This window comes from Phycodurus eques, chromosome 13 (assembly GCF_024500275.1).
Source record: "Phycodurus eques isolate BA_2022a chromosome 13, UOR_Pequ_1.1, whole genome shotgun sequence".
Lineage (NCBI taxonomy): Eukaryota > Metazoa > Chordata > Actinopteri > Syngnathiformes > Syngnathidae > Phycodurus > Phycodurus eques.
In genome coordinates this window covers 22,262,998-22,279,996 of record NC_084537.1, presented here as the reverse complement: position 1 = coordinate 22,279,996, position 16,999 = coordinate 22,262,998, and positions in this window count along the sequence as shown.

Here is a 16,999-nt window from a genome sequence, read left to right as displayed (position 1 = left end):
TTGGGGCGGCGCGGTGATCGACTGGTTAGCACATCTGCCTCACAAGTCTGAGGACCGGGGTTCAATCCCCGGCCCCGTCTGTGTGGAGTTTGCATGTTCTCCCCGTGCCTGCGTGGGTTTTCTCCAGGCACTCCGGTTTCCTCCCACATCCAAAAGACATGCATTGATTGAAGACTCTAAATTGCCCGTAGGTGTGAATGTGAGTGCGAATGGTTGTTTGTTTCTTTGTGCCCTGCGATTGGCTGGCAACCAGTTCAGGGTGTTGCCCGCCCCCTGACCGAAGATGGCTGGGAGAGGCTCCAGCACCCCTGCGACCCTAGTGAGGAGAAGCGAAACGGAAGATGAATGAATGCATATCAATTTGGAATATGCGATGGTCACTTTAGTTACTGCTGCACATTCCAAATTGATAGCACTTTTAATTTGGGGTACACTCACACAAGCTTTATTTAACACACTGCCTTTAATTTAGCAGTTTTAGGGGATTATTATTATTATTTTTTATTATTCTTAAACTGCTGCAGCTGCGCCATCACTCGCTCCATGAGTCAAACTCAACTGAAGTAGGCTTCTTCCAAATTGATTTGCAATTTTATTTTGTGGTACATAAACTCACTCAACCATAACACACTGCTTAAAATTTAGTTCAGGAGTATAGAAACGACAAAAAACATTTCGATTTTTTTTTTGTCAAGCTGCTGTACCATTTTTCCTTTCATTTAATTGAAGTAAGCTTATTCCAAATTGATGCCGATTTTACTTGGGGATACACTGGCATAACCTTAAAAGACTGCCTAACTCAAGTGAGCGTAGTTGGTTTTTTTCCTTTATTTTTCTCAAGCTGCTACGTTCCTTTTTTATCTTTCACATATTCCATATTGATTGCAATTTGACTTTGGGACACACCGTTTACTGCATTGCCATTAACAGAACTCAAGCTAGTTTAGCAACCATCACTTTCACATAACACCATGCCTTTCACATAACTAAATCTCTGAATCTCCAAATGGATCTTAATTTGACTTTGGAATACACTCACAAAGTGCTGTAAAAATAAAATACTAGTGACTTTGGGGGCATATACAATAACAAATGGCTTTAATCACACCTTTAAAACAGTCGAGGGAATTCGGCACACGATATAGCACATTCATTGAATTTCCCTTTTGAGGAAGCGTTGCAGTTGGCACGCGGCTGCAGGCAACAGACTTCAAAAAGGCTTCAAATAGGGGGGCCCGGGAACGCCGCGGCCCTCATGGAGACGCGAGCCCACCAACATCACTTTCCCAGTTCACAGCGGGGTGCATCGCAGCTCGCCGCCGAGCGCTCCCTTACCATGTGGGTCTCGGGGTGTTTTAACAATGTTTAGCTCCATTTCCTCCGCTCAGCATAAGCCTCTTGTCACATTTTGGAAGGCTCCTTCATAAATTGATGGTGTGATTCCTACAATTTTCGGGACAGGCCTGAATGACAAAATATGCAACACAACATTCGATATCGAGGTGGCTGGCAAGCGCAGAGCATGTGCACTGGACAGGCTCTTAGTGTAAATGTTTACAACCCCCCGCTGAGCTCGGTGCTGCCGGGAGTCGCTCTCGTCAGACTGAATCGGATGTCACATTGCCATGTGCGCCCGTTTCCACTGAAACCTTTGAATGGCTGTCAAACTTCTCTCTGCAAACACTTGACGACCCCTACTCGGCGCAGGCCAGCTTTTAATTGGGTTAGAGAGTAGAATGGACTGGACACCATAGTGGGCACCTTTTAGCTTCCATATTGTTTGAAAATGAAAAGCTTAAAAAAAAAAATCTACCATAGATACTTTCTTCATCCCGTGAGGGAAATTAAATAAAAATGTTGCATAAAAGATAAATGGAAAAAAATAAATAAATAGCCATTATGGAAAATATTGAGCTGTAAAGAATTGTGCTTACAGTTCACCCCCCCCCCCCCCCCCCCACCCAAAATAAACTTTAAATAGCTAGTAGTATTAGAGATGGTACCTTAGACAGTTGATGTAAATAAACAATAAAATATATGAAAAAAAAGTATGGCATATATTCACGTGACCATTCCCACAAGCACATTTAAATTAGATAAAAATCAAATTTAAACAGGTTAAAGATATTGAATTAGATGTCAGTTAAAGGAACACAATATTATTTACTGTAGGTTGCACATGTTCAAAATAATGTTTTAAATGGCTGTGATTCTCAAATAAATACAAATGTATTATTAATGGTTATTGTACAAGTATTATTATACAAGCATGACTAATGTAGCAACACTCCTTTTAGCTGCATTTGCACAATCCAATGAGCTCCTCTGTATAAAAATAACGTCACAAACACATTTTAAAATAATTTAATATCTCATTGCAACAAGGATTTCTCTTAACGCATCACAGTTGGTCGGAATTCAAAATATTTCCTTATTGCACACCTGTGCACGGGGCTGCTTAATATGCATTAATTTGTATTCTAACAAACTGATTTTCTCCAGTCTGTTTGAAATACAAATCGCTACATTTTGCCATTTTTAATGTTCATTCTGCCTTGCCATCACTTTTTTTTCCACTAAAGTTAGATTAGCATAAGAAAAAAAATCTTACAAATTCTTTTTCAAGCTGCTTCACAGCGAGGGGAGTCACTCTTGATTTCATGTTCATAGCCCAACTGGATGGCAATTGTGCTTTGGGATATGCTGCCTTTAGCATATCAGAAGTTATCAATTAAAAAAAAAAAACAATCTTTTTTTTTTTTTTTTTTTTTTTTTTTTTCCTCAAGCTGCTGTGCCAAAACTCATTTTACAATGGCTTTTGATATAGCTGAAGTTGTCTTATTCGAACTGAATTGCAGTGTTATATAAACTCCTCCAACCTTTAACATAACTGTTATCTTAGCAGGCTTGTAAAATATTCTTCTCAGGCTTGTAAACTATAATTTTCTTTATATTTGTCAAGCTGCGGTGCCATCACTCACTCCATCTTGCCTTTAACGTAACTGAATTGACCATATTCTAAATGAATTGCAATTTTAATTTAGGATACACTGACACAACATCTTACACACGGTCTTTAAGATAAGTCAAGTTCACTTTGCGAGTTTTATTCTATTTTTATTATTTGGATTTTCACCGCATCACATTGGCAGCTGTTTCTAATAGTTTGCTTTCAGCTACAAGAGAGGTTGGGAATGTTAGCGACCCGCTCTCAGTAAGTAAACTACAGCCACAGTAATTAACATATCAAATTGTCAGACTTAATACAGCATTCTTGTGTATTGGGTGTCATTCGGTTCAGCTGTACTGAATGTATGATGCATTTGAAATAGTCAACTTCTTTTAAAGGCATGTAATCAGCCGTCTTGATGCTATTTTATCAGGGCAGGTCTATTAATACAGCTTTAAATGGGCCTCGGCTACAATCCAAAGAAACGCCACAATGCCTTTTCTCCCTGTGTCAACACGCGGGCTGCAGACGCTAAATGAAGGTTTAGATGAGCACACGTGAAATATCGAGACGATGTCGGCAGTGATTCTCAAAGAATGTCAAATCTCGCCCTTTTGTCACGCGCATCATCCGTCGTTTGGAGATAATACACAAGTTTTATTTGATTCCCTGACACTCTGTGAGATAAATGCGGCTGTAAATAAACAAGCATTGTTTGGTGAGGGGGTGGGGGGAAAATTTATGCGTGAACTTCAAATGACAGATCAATGAAAACGAATAGGCAAGCCTTCATGTAACATTTTTATATTTTTGAAATCTAAATGGATGCCAGTGTTTGGAAGAAGAGCCAAGGGGAATTAAGGCTGAAAGTGCAAAGCAAGGAGGAAATCGACTTAATGCCATCACGTTACACTGAGGGAGAGAGAGAGAGAGAGAGAGAGAGATTAGGTTATATATCTGCTGTCAAGTGGAGAAGTTCACCTAAACACAATGATGATCAAACAGACATGCTTTAACAGACATGCTTCATAAGCTCATCCGCTATTGTGCCACGACTCCAGGTTGAGGAGGAAATCTTAGACAGGGCCAGATTAAATGTGTGATGAAATGTCGGCGAAATATGACTGGAAGCCTGCTTTTTTTTCTCTTCCTTTTTCTTTCCCCAACCCACATAATCGCTATTAGTAACACACACATCCTCATACATTTGAAATTTCAACACATTTATCGGTTTGGGATTGGAAATTGTCACCAACTGATGGCAGCGTTTTATGGCTAATTAGCGCTGTGAAAGGGGAGCTTTTGAGGCTCCCTCGCAAAGGAAAAACGTGCGTAGGTTTGAGTCGTACCCAAAAGGCAAATTTGCAGAAAAGTTTGGCGACGAGCATCGAGTGTGGCTAACGAGATGAAAAGTATATCTTTGTACACGTTTAAAGTTCAAACAATTTTTGAGACCTTAAAAAAAGCAACCTAAACATCATCTGCCTATTTTTACTCACAAATGTTCATAGGAAAAAGAAGTATCAGATAAATAGCAAATGTTCTATTTTTAAATCCCGCCTTCCTGTATGGAAGTGCATTTCATTGGCCAGTCTCACTGTCAGTCATTAAAGCAACACCATCAAAAGGGTGACATTTCACCCTTTTGTAAATGTAGTTGCATGTTTATTTTTTTCAGGCCAAATGTTCAATAGAACATAAATTTTCATTATTTCACCAAAATGTATGTTTCTGGAATAATTTAAAAATGTATTTAAATTAATAAATCATGTCAATAAAATATATTTTAAAAATAGTAATAAAACCAAAACCCGCCAAAAATTTTAGTTACGAAAGAGTTTGGAAGTTGGGCAAATTAAGAATATTCTTTGTATTGTATTTTGGTAGTCTTGAATTTTTAATACAAAGTAAGCGCAAGTCTCCTCTCTTCCAAGTTGGCAAATTCTTTACACATTAATTTGAATTGCACGGGTAATCCTTCCAAATATAGATACAAGGGGAAATAATTATTCAAAAAGCTTGTTGCACAAATCGCGTTAATGTAGTTAGTGCATGACACAGTTTGTGATTCCCCACCGCGAAACAAAAGCAAACATTAAAAGCGGCCTTGTCTTATATTTGTAATCTGCCGGCTTAGGCTGACAAGTATATAATCGATACAAATAGTTGTGAAGTGTCTGGAAATAGGCGGGTGATTCCGACTTTTTTTTTTTTTTTTTTTGCAGCTACAGCGTGGTGTCGAGCAAATGACACCAGCTTTGATGGCTTGTATAGCTTTTTGAGATGAGCCTCTTTATGCCCGCTTGCCGCGCCATTATGGCTTTGTTGGAAAGCTTGTTTACCTGCTGATAACATACACTGGTGGATTCGGGACCAGCGATCCAAAAATCTGCTGCCAAAGTCACTCAAGTCTCATTGTGCTGCAGCAAGGGGAAGAATGAAATGTTTACGCGGAGGGGAATGCAAATGCTAAATGTGAAATCAAACTATGGGACCAATAAGGGATCAGAATAACTTTGCCAGGTTTTATTTTTAGCCCAGTTGCAATGCGAGATTTGTGCAACTCTTTTTCGTTTAGCCTCTGTGCAATTGGTTCTGCTTCGTGGCTGAAAATACTCTAAAACTGTGCAGTTCTTTGTCAGCCACAGTGAAACAAAATATATCCTGGGCCTGCTACAATCTAGGATGCATTTACTACCCAATTCCGATTTAGTGCTAATATCTGGTATATATTTTCTATCTATTTGCATCACTGCTTTCATTTACAAAAAAAAAAAAACTGAAACAACACCCCAGATCTCAGGTTGACAACTACTCGGTGGTACTGAAACGTCAGACAGAGACCACCAGCGTCAAAACAACAAATGAACGTGTCGTACACACATCCAGAAACGGACGTTTTATTTTGGACTATCGACATCAAATATCAAGTGATACTTATCTGATATCTCTGTGCATACATTTGCTGAATACCAGAAGCCACCCAAAACACAGGTTAAAACGCTCCTCGTCTGCACAGAAATGGAAGTCAGAACATCAAGCGGAGACAACAAACATCAACAACAGACATGGACGCATTGACAATTGTTTTCACCAATGAACTGGCATTATAGAAATGAAAGTGCAGATTATTTTTGACTATTTACATCCAATGAATCGTTTCAGCAAATCCCTGCTATTTGCACTGGATGGGGGGGGGGGGGGGGGGGGGAAATGACACCCCTCCCTCTAAATCTTTTGAATTTTCTATGTGAATAGTTTAAACCATAGATGCACCACAAACTGTGATCCCAAAACCATTCGATAGCATTTCAAACTCATCTTCCATTTTCGTTAAAAATAAATCGGTTACAGGTGATTTGACTTAAAAAAAAAATAAAGGATGTGCACATGGGGGGAAGACTCTAACGTCCACTAACAACCCAGGCTAAACTTAGCTCCCCCATGTCTCTCAGTTGAGATGGTTCACTTCAACATACTTCCTTGACGCCAATTCCTATTTAGTCAGGGCTTTGGCGGCAACTCGTGGCATCTGAGGAAGTTTCAGAAAGAGCCCCAAAACATGGAGACTTTTTCAGTAAATAAAAAGAAAAGTATGAAAAAAAATACGCCCATAGGTGAGTTTGTGAAAAGTGAAACACAAAATGCAGGAAGTACTGTCCACAGAACACTCATGATAAGGTTCTGAAAAGCACTGACTGAACAGTTGTCAAATGTGATCAAATGCAGCATTAAAATACATATGCAGTGGTGCCTTGAGATACGAGTGCCCCGCATTGAGATTTTCGATTTTCTGCTTTGACTAGTGAGCAAAAAAGATACGAGCACTGAATGGTGACAGGGAACTCAATGCAAACGTAACATAAAATGAAGATAGCCATAGAGGGGCTAACAAATAGCCTCGATGTGGCGGTGTTATATCGCTTTAAGCTACAGATTCTTGAACACAAATGGTGCATCAACACATTGAGAAAGACAATATAAAAATACTCACAGGCATATATATATGCTTTATCATCTGTGAAAAACCACAAATATTTCTGCAGCTTCAATAACTCTTCTTCGTTTGTGTCTGCATGACTCTATTATACTGCCCAAGTCACACAAACCAAAGCAAGATGCTCAAACTGTTTTTTGTCTTTTTGTTCTTTAGACTCAATTTAGTTCTGTTATATGATGTATATATGTTATGTTGTATTTTAGTTATCTCAAGTCACAACTGTACCTGGATTGTCATGCAAGAACCATTAATATGCCCTGCGTGTTTGTTAGCAATAGCTGAGATTTCGCCACTAGCAGTTTTGCCATAGTTTGTTGAAACGACGCAGTATGAATTTAAAAATACCCGGCGGATAAAATGCCCATTATTTTGCATTCCCCCGGTCAACTCTGGCGCGATCTCGCCGATTATCTTTAATTCAGTGTGGCGTAGCCCTTTGTTTGAAGTGTGAAAATCAAGCATTTCCCCTCCACCTTAAGCCAATTGCAACCCCCCCACACCCTCCAGCGCCCTCCACCTCAGGTGAAGGTTTTGAATTAGGATTGTCTCGCACTAGACATTCTACTCGCTACAATTGTAAGCTTTCAACTGAGATTCAGAGAACGGGACGCGACTCCATCTGGCGACAACCTGAAGATAAAATGCAATCAAAAAAGGATCAAAAAGCGCCCGGCTCATTTGTGATACCTTACACTAATACGTCGGATGCGATGCTTAGGAAAAATGAAAGGGTCAGAGGGAGACCCCCTTTGGTTGGCGTAATAAACGAGCTTGGCCAGACCTTTGTTAGCCACGCTTTCCCCATGCAGGCAGGTCTCCAGGGGGCCAGCAGGACCCCACAGACGGGCGACTAAGGGGGCCAGGTGACCCTGTCTCTGAGGTTAGCAGGAAACACTAAAGAGGGATGGGCCGCGAGCTGAGGAGCCACCGAGTGCGAGTGTGCGAGGCTGGTGATGGCAGCTGTCAATGGTTTGGAAGGAGAAGCAGACAGATTGTGCGTTCTGTTGGTGCAGCCAGTTCGCCACCTGGCAGGCTTTTCCTTGTTAGAACTTCTTGCTGTTTCTCTGCTCATCACACAAATGTCGCTCCTCTCATCCGCCGTCGCCGGGGGAAGTTGGATTTGTCAAAGTGTTTAACGCCGATTGCTCAGTTCGGCAATTCTTGCAAGTGTGATTTGGGGAACGCGATGAATCGCTGTTGATTGACATCTGTCTGTTTCCAACTTTTGTTTTTCAAAAAAAAAAAAAAGAAAAAGAAAAAGATACTTGTTTGTGGTTCGGAGAAAAAAAAAATTGGAGAGACTACATGGTATGCATGTATTTGAGGTGAATTGATTTGCTTAAATGTTTAACCACGGTTGTTCTATAAAGTATAATTGTCAGGATTTGACAAGTCAGAATTTGGATCAGCGCCTTCTTGATTTGTCCATCCCATGTCTATTCAGAACCTTGTGCTATTCTCTGATAAATTAAGGCAAATGTCAAAAACAACCCTAATCTCGTGAACAAAAGCAAAAATAACATTTCATTCACCGAAGGATTTAACAAGGTCCTCCAAGGTTTACTGGAAATTCACCCCGAAGGCCGAGATACAGTATATATCTTCTTTAAATAAATAAATAACGTATATTACGCATGTGTGTACGCCCTGCAACCGGTTTCGTGTCCCCGCTCGAGCGCAAGACACTTAACCTACATAGCCTATGAATAAATGTGGTTGGATGTTTGGTGGTTGCTGAAGGGGCCGTAGGTGCAGAATGGCAGCCACGCTTCCGTCAGACTGGCCCCTGCACGGCAGCTGTGGCTACACAAGTAGCTTACCACCACCAGGGTGTGACTGAGAAGTGAATGAATAATGTGTGCAATTGTAAAGCGTATTTGAGTGCCTTGAAAAGTGCTATATAAGTGGTATGCATTACGATTATGATTATGAAATTTTGGTGATGATTGATTGCAATTTTGTGACATTAAAGGACGTTAACCTTTTTCTCTCTATATAGTAAACGTATAGGAAAACACTTTAAAGTCAATAGAATCCCAAATATTGTGGCAATCGTTCTCATATTTTCAGAGGTTGGAGTGGCCATAATTAGAGATGTCAGAATACATTTTGGTGACGAGTGATTGTAGTTTTGTGACATTAAGCTATGTTTAGGTTTTTGGTATATAGCATGAGCATATAGAGTCACCGCCAAAAGTTCTCCAATCAAATCGAACATGTTCACTGCAACTGCTTGGCGACCCGGCTAGTCTCCAGGAGACGTCACGGAGATGTCTCTGCAACCAATGGAGACTCGAGTCGCTATTGAGTTGCTAGGGGTCCTCCATATTGTCTTCTGGTAAATTGCCGTATCAGATGCACAACGGTAAACTGGGACTTTTTCGCCTGTCCTCTTCAGAAAGGACTCACCGAAGAGGGACATTGCCGTGTTTGAAATAGCCATCATGCTTAGATGCGTGGCAACGTCTGCATGACAATTGCTTTCAACACAAATGGCCACGATGATCTGGATAATTCAGAATCTACATGGATAAAGAGAAAACAACATTTTCAGCACGCATGTCAGTATTTCTTTTTTTGGAGAGGCTATTGTGACAGTAAGTTCGAAATGACTTGGCAATTACGCTATTCTGCTGACAATATGCCAAAATGATTTGTTCACGCATTGTTCACTGATATTTTAAGGAAAATGTCGGGGGGGACAATTCACGTTAACGGTGAAAAGAAATTCATGGCTCTAGTTGATAGAGAATCTTCCATATTTTCTCATGAAAGGTCTTAGGAGTTTTTGCGTCGTCTTTTGAAAAACTGGAACGGTAAAATCTATATCCCAAATTTGTCTCCAAAGGTGAAAAATTGTTGAGTTAGCCATCAATCATTGTCTGTGTTGTTCATACAGAACTGCTACGTGAGAAAAATCCCAAACTTTTTTTTTTCTTCTTTTCGGTTGATGGATAGTTCCTTGATGAATGATGGGAAAAGCATCTAATTCCCTGACGTTGATTTTTATAGTTATTGCGACATCCTTCTAAAGCAACAAGGGCATGCTTTCCAAATATGCATATTAACATTGTGCTACTAGTTCAACTGTGATTTATTTTCAATTTACTAAAGAGAACGTAATCTGTAACTTTCAAATCCTATCATAGCGGTAAACACCGCTACATGCATTTCAGTTGAGTGGTGAAAGAGGAAGAGCTTAAAAAGTACATTTAAAAATCAAATTTGGCAGTCAGTTCTTGTTCCAACAGGATTTATAAAAAAAAATAAAATAAAAAAAAATAAAAAGTCTTTCATTGGATATAAATATATGCAAAAGCGAGTGGTGTGGTGATCTGGGTGCCAGAGGTGGCGCTTTACTCGGGATATTCTGGCTTGGGCCTGTAAGGGACATAAATTAACATGAATTAACACATACATGCAAAGAAAATAATTAATTCAAGTTATCAGTCACCTCTTCCCTTCCAGGAATCTGATTGACAAGATAAAGTAATGTGCAAACTGCTTTTTCAAAAGCTTAACAGCCTGGAGCGCCCCTCCTATTTAGTTAGTCATTCCCTCAGTATCACACCCGGAATCTGTCATTTCACAATTTTCTCCCATAATGCATATGTGCCGCTCGCACCGCTCCAATACAGCGACTGCCATGTAGCGCGTTGACACGGCGGATGACACCATTCACGTCCAGCATTCACTTTCCATATACGGCGCGCATCTGAGGCAGACGGGTCAAGAATATGGTACATTCTGTTCGCTCACGATTTTTGCTCTTCTGCAATCTCGATAAATTGCCACTATGTTGCACCATAGAAACTGTACATACTGTTTAAAAAAAAAAAAGTGAATTAAAACAGTGAATTTCGCATTTTAAAACCAACTTAGGTACAGTGTTTCAGACAATTATCGAATTATGGAAATTCTTTTTTTATGCTACTTTGGTTTTATACAGGTAAATGTCGCCCATGTTTACAACCACAACCAAGCTTAAAGTCTTATTTTCAAAAAGATATTGTTTTAAAATTTTAAGCATTTGTAGTAAAGGCAATCCTTATTGACGGAGCAAATGGTGGTGGCCCATTAAAACACACTTCTTTTTATAACAGTAAAGACAAAAGTGAACACACCACCTGGAGGGTCCCACACCACAGTTGTCCTAAAGAAATGTCACTCTCCAAAAAAACAAAAACACTTTTGGGTTTAAAGTTTAAAAAAAGTGAAGAGAAATTCCTTGACCCACAGCCCCTTCATTAAACCACTATCCCACATTAAAAATAATAAATAAATAAAATTAAAAACTAAAAAACTAAGCAAATGTGGAAATGTGATACCAGACCACCAAGACATTTTTTTTTTTTTTTTTAAATATTGTGTACCACTTTGAGAGCACACACAACATTTTGGGAATCCTTGTTTGAGTGTAACATTAATTCATTCACTGCCAGAGTTCCTCATATTGTCAGCCATTTGGACTGAATTTTCACTTCTGTGAGTCTACGCACCGACCCTACCAAACCAAAGGGTAGGCAAAAAAAGTTTGTCCCTGTTTTTCCCCCCCGTTCTTTAGTAATCACCATCTGAACGCTGCTTGGTTACACCAAAATCACAAGTTTCTGACCAAAAGTCGGCGAAAACAAGGTTTTTGTGAAAAGGAACTTGACTTTGACACTATTTTTTTTTTTTTTTGCTTTTGTGGCACTTCAAATTATAAAACGGACTCAAGATGGGCTTTTGATAGCAAAATAATAATTTACTTACAGATATACAACTAAGAAACATGACATGAGTGACGGTGACTCACTGTATGGTTCGAGTTGAACGTCAGTAGCTTTTTTTTTCCCCTCCACTACCCTGCACTCCCCCCTAAATTTATGTGTGTGTGTGTGTACTTATCATACCAGACCATCATTATACTTTTAATCTTACGTACTGACTCATTTACGTACGACTTAAGGGGGGTGTAACACAGTTTGTAAAATGTCACTCTCTGAATAATGCTTTTGAATACAAAAAGTGAAAATAAATTCATGACAAAATTGAATGAAGTCCTCCTGGTAGAACCCCTTCAAGTTTTGGAATACTGCTGGGAAAAAAAAAAAACACGTCCCCGTTAATATTCCAACAGAGTTGGCACACTCATACTACACCACACTCACCGTTAAATAAACAAAACCTTAAATTTAAAAAAAAAAAAAAAAAAAAAAAAAAAAGCAAAACACTCAACAACAACAACAAAAAAGCTGTCATAATTAACGTGGAATCCTATAACAGACCACCATTATACTTTTAATATTGCAGACTCCATGGAGGGTGAGCACTCCAAAAGAAATCCAACGAAATATCAGTCGTTTGAATCATATCAAGGTAAGTGAAACTCTTTCTTTTTAAAAAAAAAAAAAAAAGATTTGAGCAAATATGGTCATTATGTTTCAAATAACACAAGAAAATATCGTGTTTAAAATCGGGACGCCAGAACACCACAACAAAAAAAAGCTGTCCCGAGGAATTTAACGCGCACAAAAGTAGTTCTGTTAGTTGCCGGCGCGGTGTCAGTCGGTCCCAGCCCCGGCCCCGTGTGGCCCTCAGCGTTCGGGCCTGCCTGCAAAGCGACTGCAGCCGGGCGCGTGGCACATTGTTCGCAGCCCCCCACACACACCCCCGCCCCCCCCCCCCTCGTCTCTGTGAAAAGAGTTATGCTGTCTGTTTTGAATGGACAGCGTTTTGCTTTGTGTGTGCCACCAAAGCAGAGGGCAAAGTTAGTCAGCAAGTTGCTTCTGCATTCTGATTCTTGGAGTCCTCTTTTTTTTTTGTACGCAAGTGTGGCACAATGTTGTACTCTGTGTTCCAGCCGAATGGCGTGCTGAAGGTAGGAACGCTCCGCTTCCACTGGCTACAAAGTATAGAAGGGACTTGCGTGTGTGTGTGTGTGTGCGTGTGTGTGTAATCAGATAGTTGTCATTGGTTTGCTTCCAAACAAGTACAATGATCACACGGGGTTAGAAAGTGTGCAACAAAATGCCAGAGTGCGGCGTCGCTGAAATATTCATATGCTTTTATCTGATCTATTTCCTAACCACGAGGTTTTTGCCTACAAATCCCTGGCACTTTTCATATTACCTGGAGGCAAATGGTATATAGATTTATACAAGTTATTTACAACAAGAGCCAAGCCATTCCTCTGGAAAGTAGGCTGCAGATCAAAGGATTGTTTTGATCTCGACTTAGCATATTTGTTTAACCTAGCCAGTGATTCTGAAAAGTGCACAAGCTTTTCGGTGATATGCAGAGCACCCTTTATCCGTCTTTTTCTTCTGTTCACTCTGGATTTAAGTACTTTCTGTATTTAGGAGACAACTGGATTTGCCAGCTTTTGAAATGTAGTTGCCCACTGCTAGCAGTCTTGGCACTCGGAAATAGATAACTAGGTATGTACCCCTGCTAATCCTGATCGGCCTTGTAATAGTATTTGTGGACTGTACCGCGCTCAATTAGGGCATAATGTGCTATTTTTATTTTCCTTTACGTTGGATTAAATGTGAAAAGGTGTTTGTTTTTCCTCCATGTTTCCAGTTGCTTTTACCAATGTTTGTGTATTGTTTTAGTACTACACAAAAAAAAAAACCCCACACACACACACAATGTTGAAATGCTCCCTAAAAACAGATGCCAGGGCAATCAGAACATTTCTGGAATGCTTAAGAGACTGCATATGCACACAATGCCCTAATTCTCACACACCGTGCCGTTTGAGAAGTTAAATTGTGACTCACGCTCGAGAACATCGTGGAAAAGCGAATGATTGACGCGCTCGGTGTTCGAACCAGGAGTCACGGCTTGACAGCGCTGTACATTTGGATCGCTGCCGTTTCACTCAAGTCCTGCAGGCTCCAGTCAAAAGTTTGCCAGTTATCTAAACGAATCAAGACAATGACATACCAACAACGCTAACAACACAGCAGTGTGAAGACGTGGATGAAAATGCAGCGACCGCACGCATGCCACCCCTAAAAATCGTTTTTTCGTTTTGTCTGCTTCTCAGTCATCCAGGTCACGGTAATCCGCAAATGTTGAGTCGAGGCAACTGAACTCTTATTGTTTGTCGCAGTTGTTTTGCGTAAATGTTCAGAAGTGCCTTAGGCGATTATGCTATTAGGCTAGCACTATCATCTAAATATGGTACATACAATAAAAACAAAACTATTATCGATAGCATCCAGCTGAGTAAAAGTCAAGGTTAACCTCATTTGAACCACGAATCAGTCAAGGCCAACTAGACTGTATGTCGTGTTTAGCATTTGTATTATTTATTCGTTATTGTTTACTTCCGCGTTTTAGCTGCAAGGGACACCGGCGTAGTCATTTCCATACATTTTTGTGCATCGTTCCAGAAGTTCAGTAAATGTCAACATTGTGATATTAGATGGGTCACTTTGATCTTAGTAGTTCAAACAAAATATCGAATATAGGTGCTGAGTCACTTAGGCACTCATGAATAACTTTGTCAGGCCTGATTCTGATCTGAGGATATCCGATTGGCAGCGCGTCTTTATGTTGCCATTGGAAGCGAAGTAATCACTTGGACCATGAACAGGGGGTCCTCGGTTTTAGGACAAACGATGTTCCAGGGTTACGAACGCCACACAATAAACTAGTTGCACAATACGTAGCATGTGACACAGGAAGGCACGCTCACTGCCGTACTTATTGTCTTTCATTTGATTGTTGTATATTTAAGGCCTACAAATGTTTATCATACAAATATTGACTGTAATCATGACTTAACTATTGCGTTATCTTAGATTAGTGATAGACTACGAGATGACTTGCTGGCTTTTTCATCCACAAAAAGGCAAATTGAGCGATTGCCTCTGTCCGAATTTCTGACACGCACCAGGAATGTATAAAATCTTTGGGAAAGTCCAGTCATCGGAAAGTAAGAAACTGGCTTAATTCACATAGTGTTTGCCCAGCTTTACTTTGGGTTTGGGAAAGATGAGCCCAGGTTTTAGTGGCAGCCAAAAAAGGGGGCAGATGGCTCACAAGGGGGATAAACCTGGGAAGTCATGCTGTAAATGTGTTCTACAGAAAACAATGAAAGGAGCGGACAAAGCGATTGTGGCAAAGTCCTTTGGAAAATGGGAAAGCGGCTCTCTAAGGTCCGCGACCGTGGCGAAGCCGGATGAGCCGTCCGAGGAGAGCGAGGACGAGAAGCGGTCCAGGAGCACCTGCGAGGACCCTCAAGTCGGCGAGAAAGCGGCAGATAAAAGTAGCGTATATCCTCGACGCCCCGTTCATACCTCTGCGTCCCCGAGCTTATTTTGTCTTGAGGCAATTTTAATTATTACTACGCCGACTTGTTTTGTTTTTTGCTGTTTTGACTCTCTGGCCTGCCACATTCGGCGAACAAACAGACCACATTGTTGGGCAGGAGAATTCCTTTTGGAGGCAAAGTGTGTCTCTGATGATACCGCGCTGCCAGGAAAAGACAAAGCAAAAAATAGCAAGCACAAAAACAGTCACAGGTGCATGCGAAAAGGAGGCAAGCGAGTGAATGGTCACCGCGGTCCCCGGGAGGTCTTTCACTGTTAGCCAGTGCGGTGGGTGGACTTCTGACAAGGATGCTGGTGCGCAGCCAGGTGGAGTGTGTAACTGAGAATGCGCCTGTTTATTCTTTTCACATGCAAATGCGGATCCTGTGCGACTCGGAAAAAAGCGGCGACTCGGAAAAAAGCGGCGAAACTTTCTCTCGGAGTTTACATTTGTTGTTATACCTGCTCTCGTATCACAGTGGTAGGTTGATTCAAAGGCTCCCCCGCTCGCCTTTATGGGAGTTCTTGGGAGGGTGCCAAGGGACGAGGCATGAATCAATCCTGCTGTCCATCATGAAAAACATGCACTTGCCGTGCGAACAGGTTCATATATTTGGCTTCTATGGCCATGAATACAGATTTAATGATTGGATTCTGTGTTGCAAAGAATTGACAGTTTTGGCCTATTTTTTAGGACATCTAAATTTTAGCGTATTTTTCATTTTAACAATCCTCTCGTCTACAAATCCAGGCCATTTTTTCCTATACGGGTCCTCGTCTATCTATCTTTCACCTGTCTGTCTGTCTGTCTGTCTGTCTGTCTGTCTGTCTGTCTGTCTGTCTATCTATCTATCTATCTATCTATCTATCTATCTATCTATCTATCTATCTGTGTCCGTCCATTCGTGCACTCTGTATTAAATATAAAATATGGAGAGTTGTGGGGCTGAATGGCCCACCATTACAGCATTGCCGATAACATCCACATGACAAATGTAATGCCGTATGACAATATGGCCTCCCGCTAGGGGCCTTTCTTTACCATCTCGTACAAACGTGCTTGAAAAGCCTGCCATCTGCACTTCGAGGAACTCTCTCCTGTATAGCCATTAAAAAAAAAAAAAAAAAAAGAAAAAGAAAGTGCGCCGTCTCGAAGGACAGCGTTCCGATTTCAGCCTCACTCGCCTGCATTACTGCGTGCTCATTGTAATTATAAGGGAGGCGTGCTGCCAAGCTAGCGCGCGGGATGCCAGGTGCACGCTAACCATCGGCGAGCGCTTTTGAGACAACTCTTGTCTGCATGCAACCGCACCATTAGTTCACTGCAGCTTTCAGTCTTTTTATTTTTGGAAGAAAGTGGAAGACTTTGCTATGTTCCTTTTTTTTCCCCTCTCTCTCCCTCTTCCTAAGCCTTCTTAAAGGTTATGTGGCTGCTGTGTGAAATTGTATCCCAATACTGGCACTGCATCCTTGTGAAGGGAGTCTTGTAAAATAGCTTTACTTGGCGCCTTTTTTTTTTTTTTTTTGCTGGCTTTTTCCGAAGATAACAAATAAACAAAACGGCGTCCGTGATCGGATTAGCCGTTCGACGAAATGATGTAACTCTTTGTCTGTCTTGTGTGACATGCAGGTTTCTGTCTACGCTTTAAGTTCAGTGGTCATCACGTCAATATACATAAAATCCACGAGCACAATAGCTGACAGCTCGAGTTAATCGCACGCGTGCAGATTCTGCCTCCGATT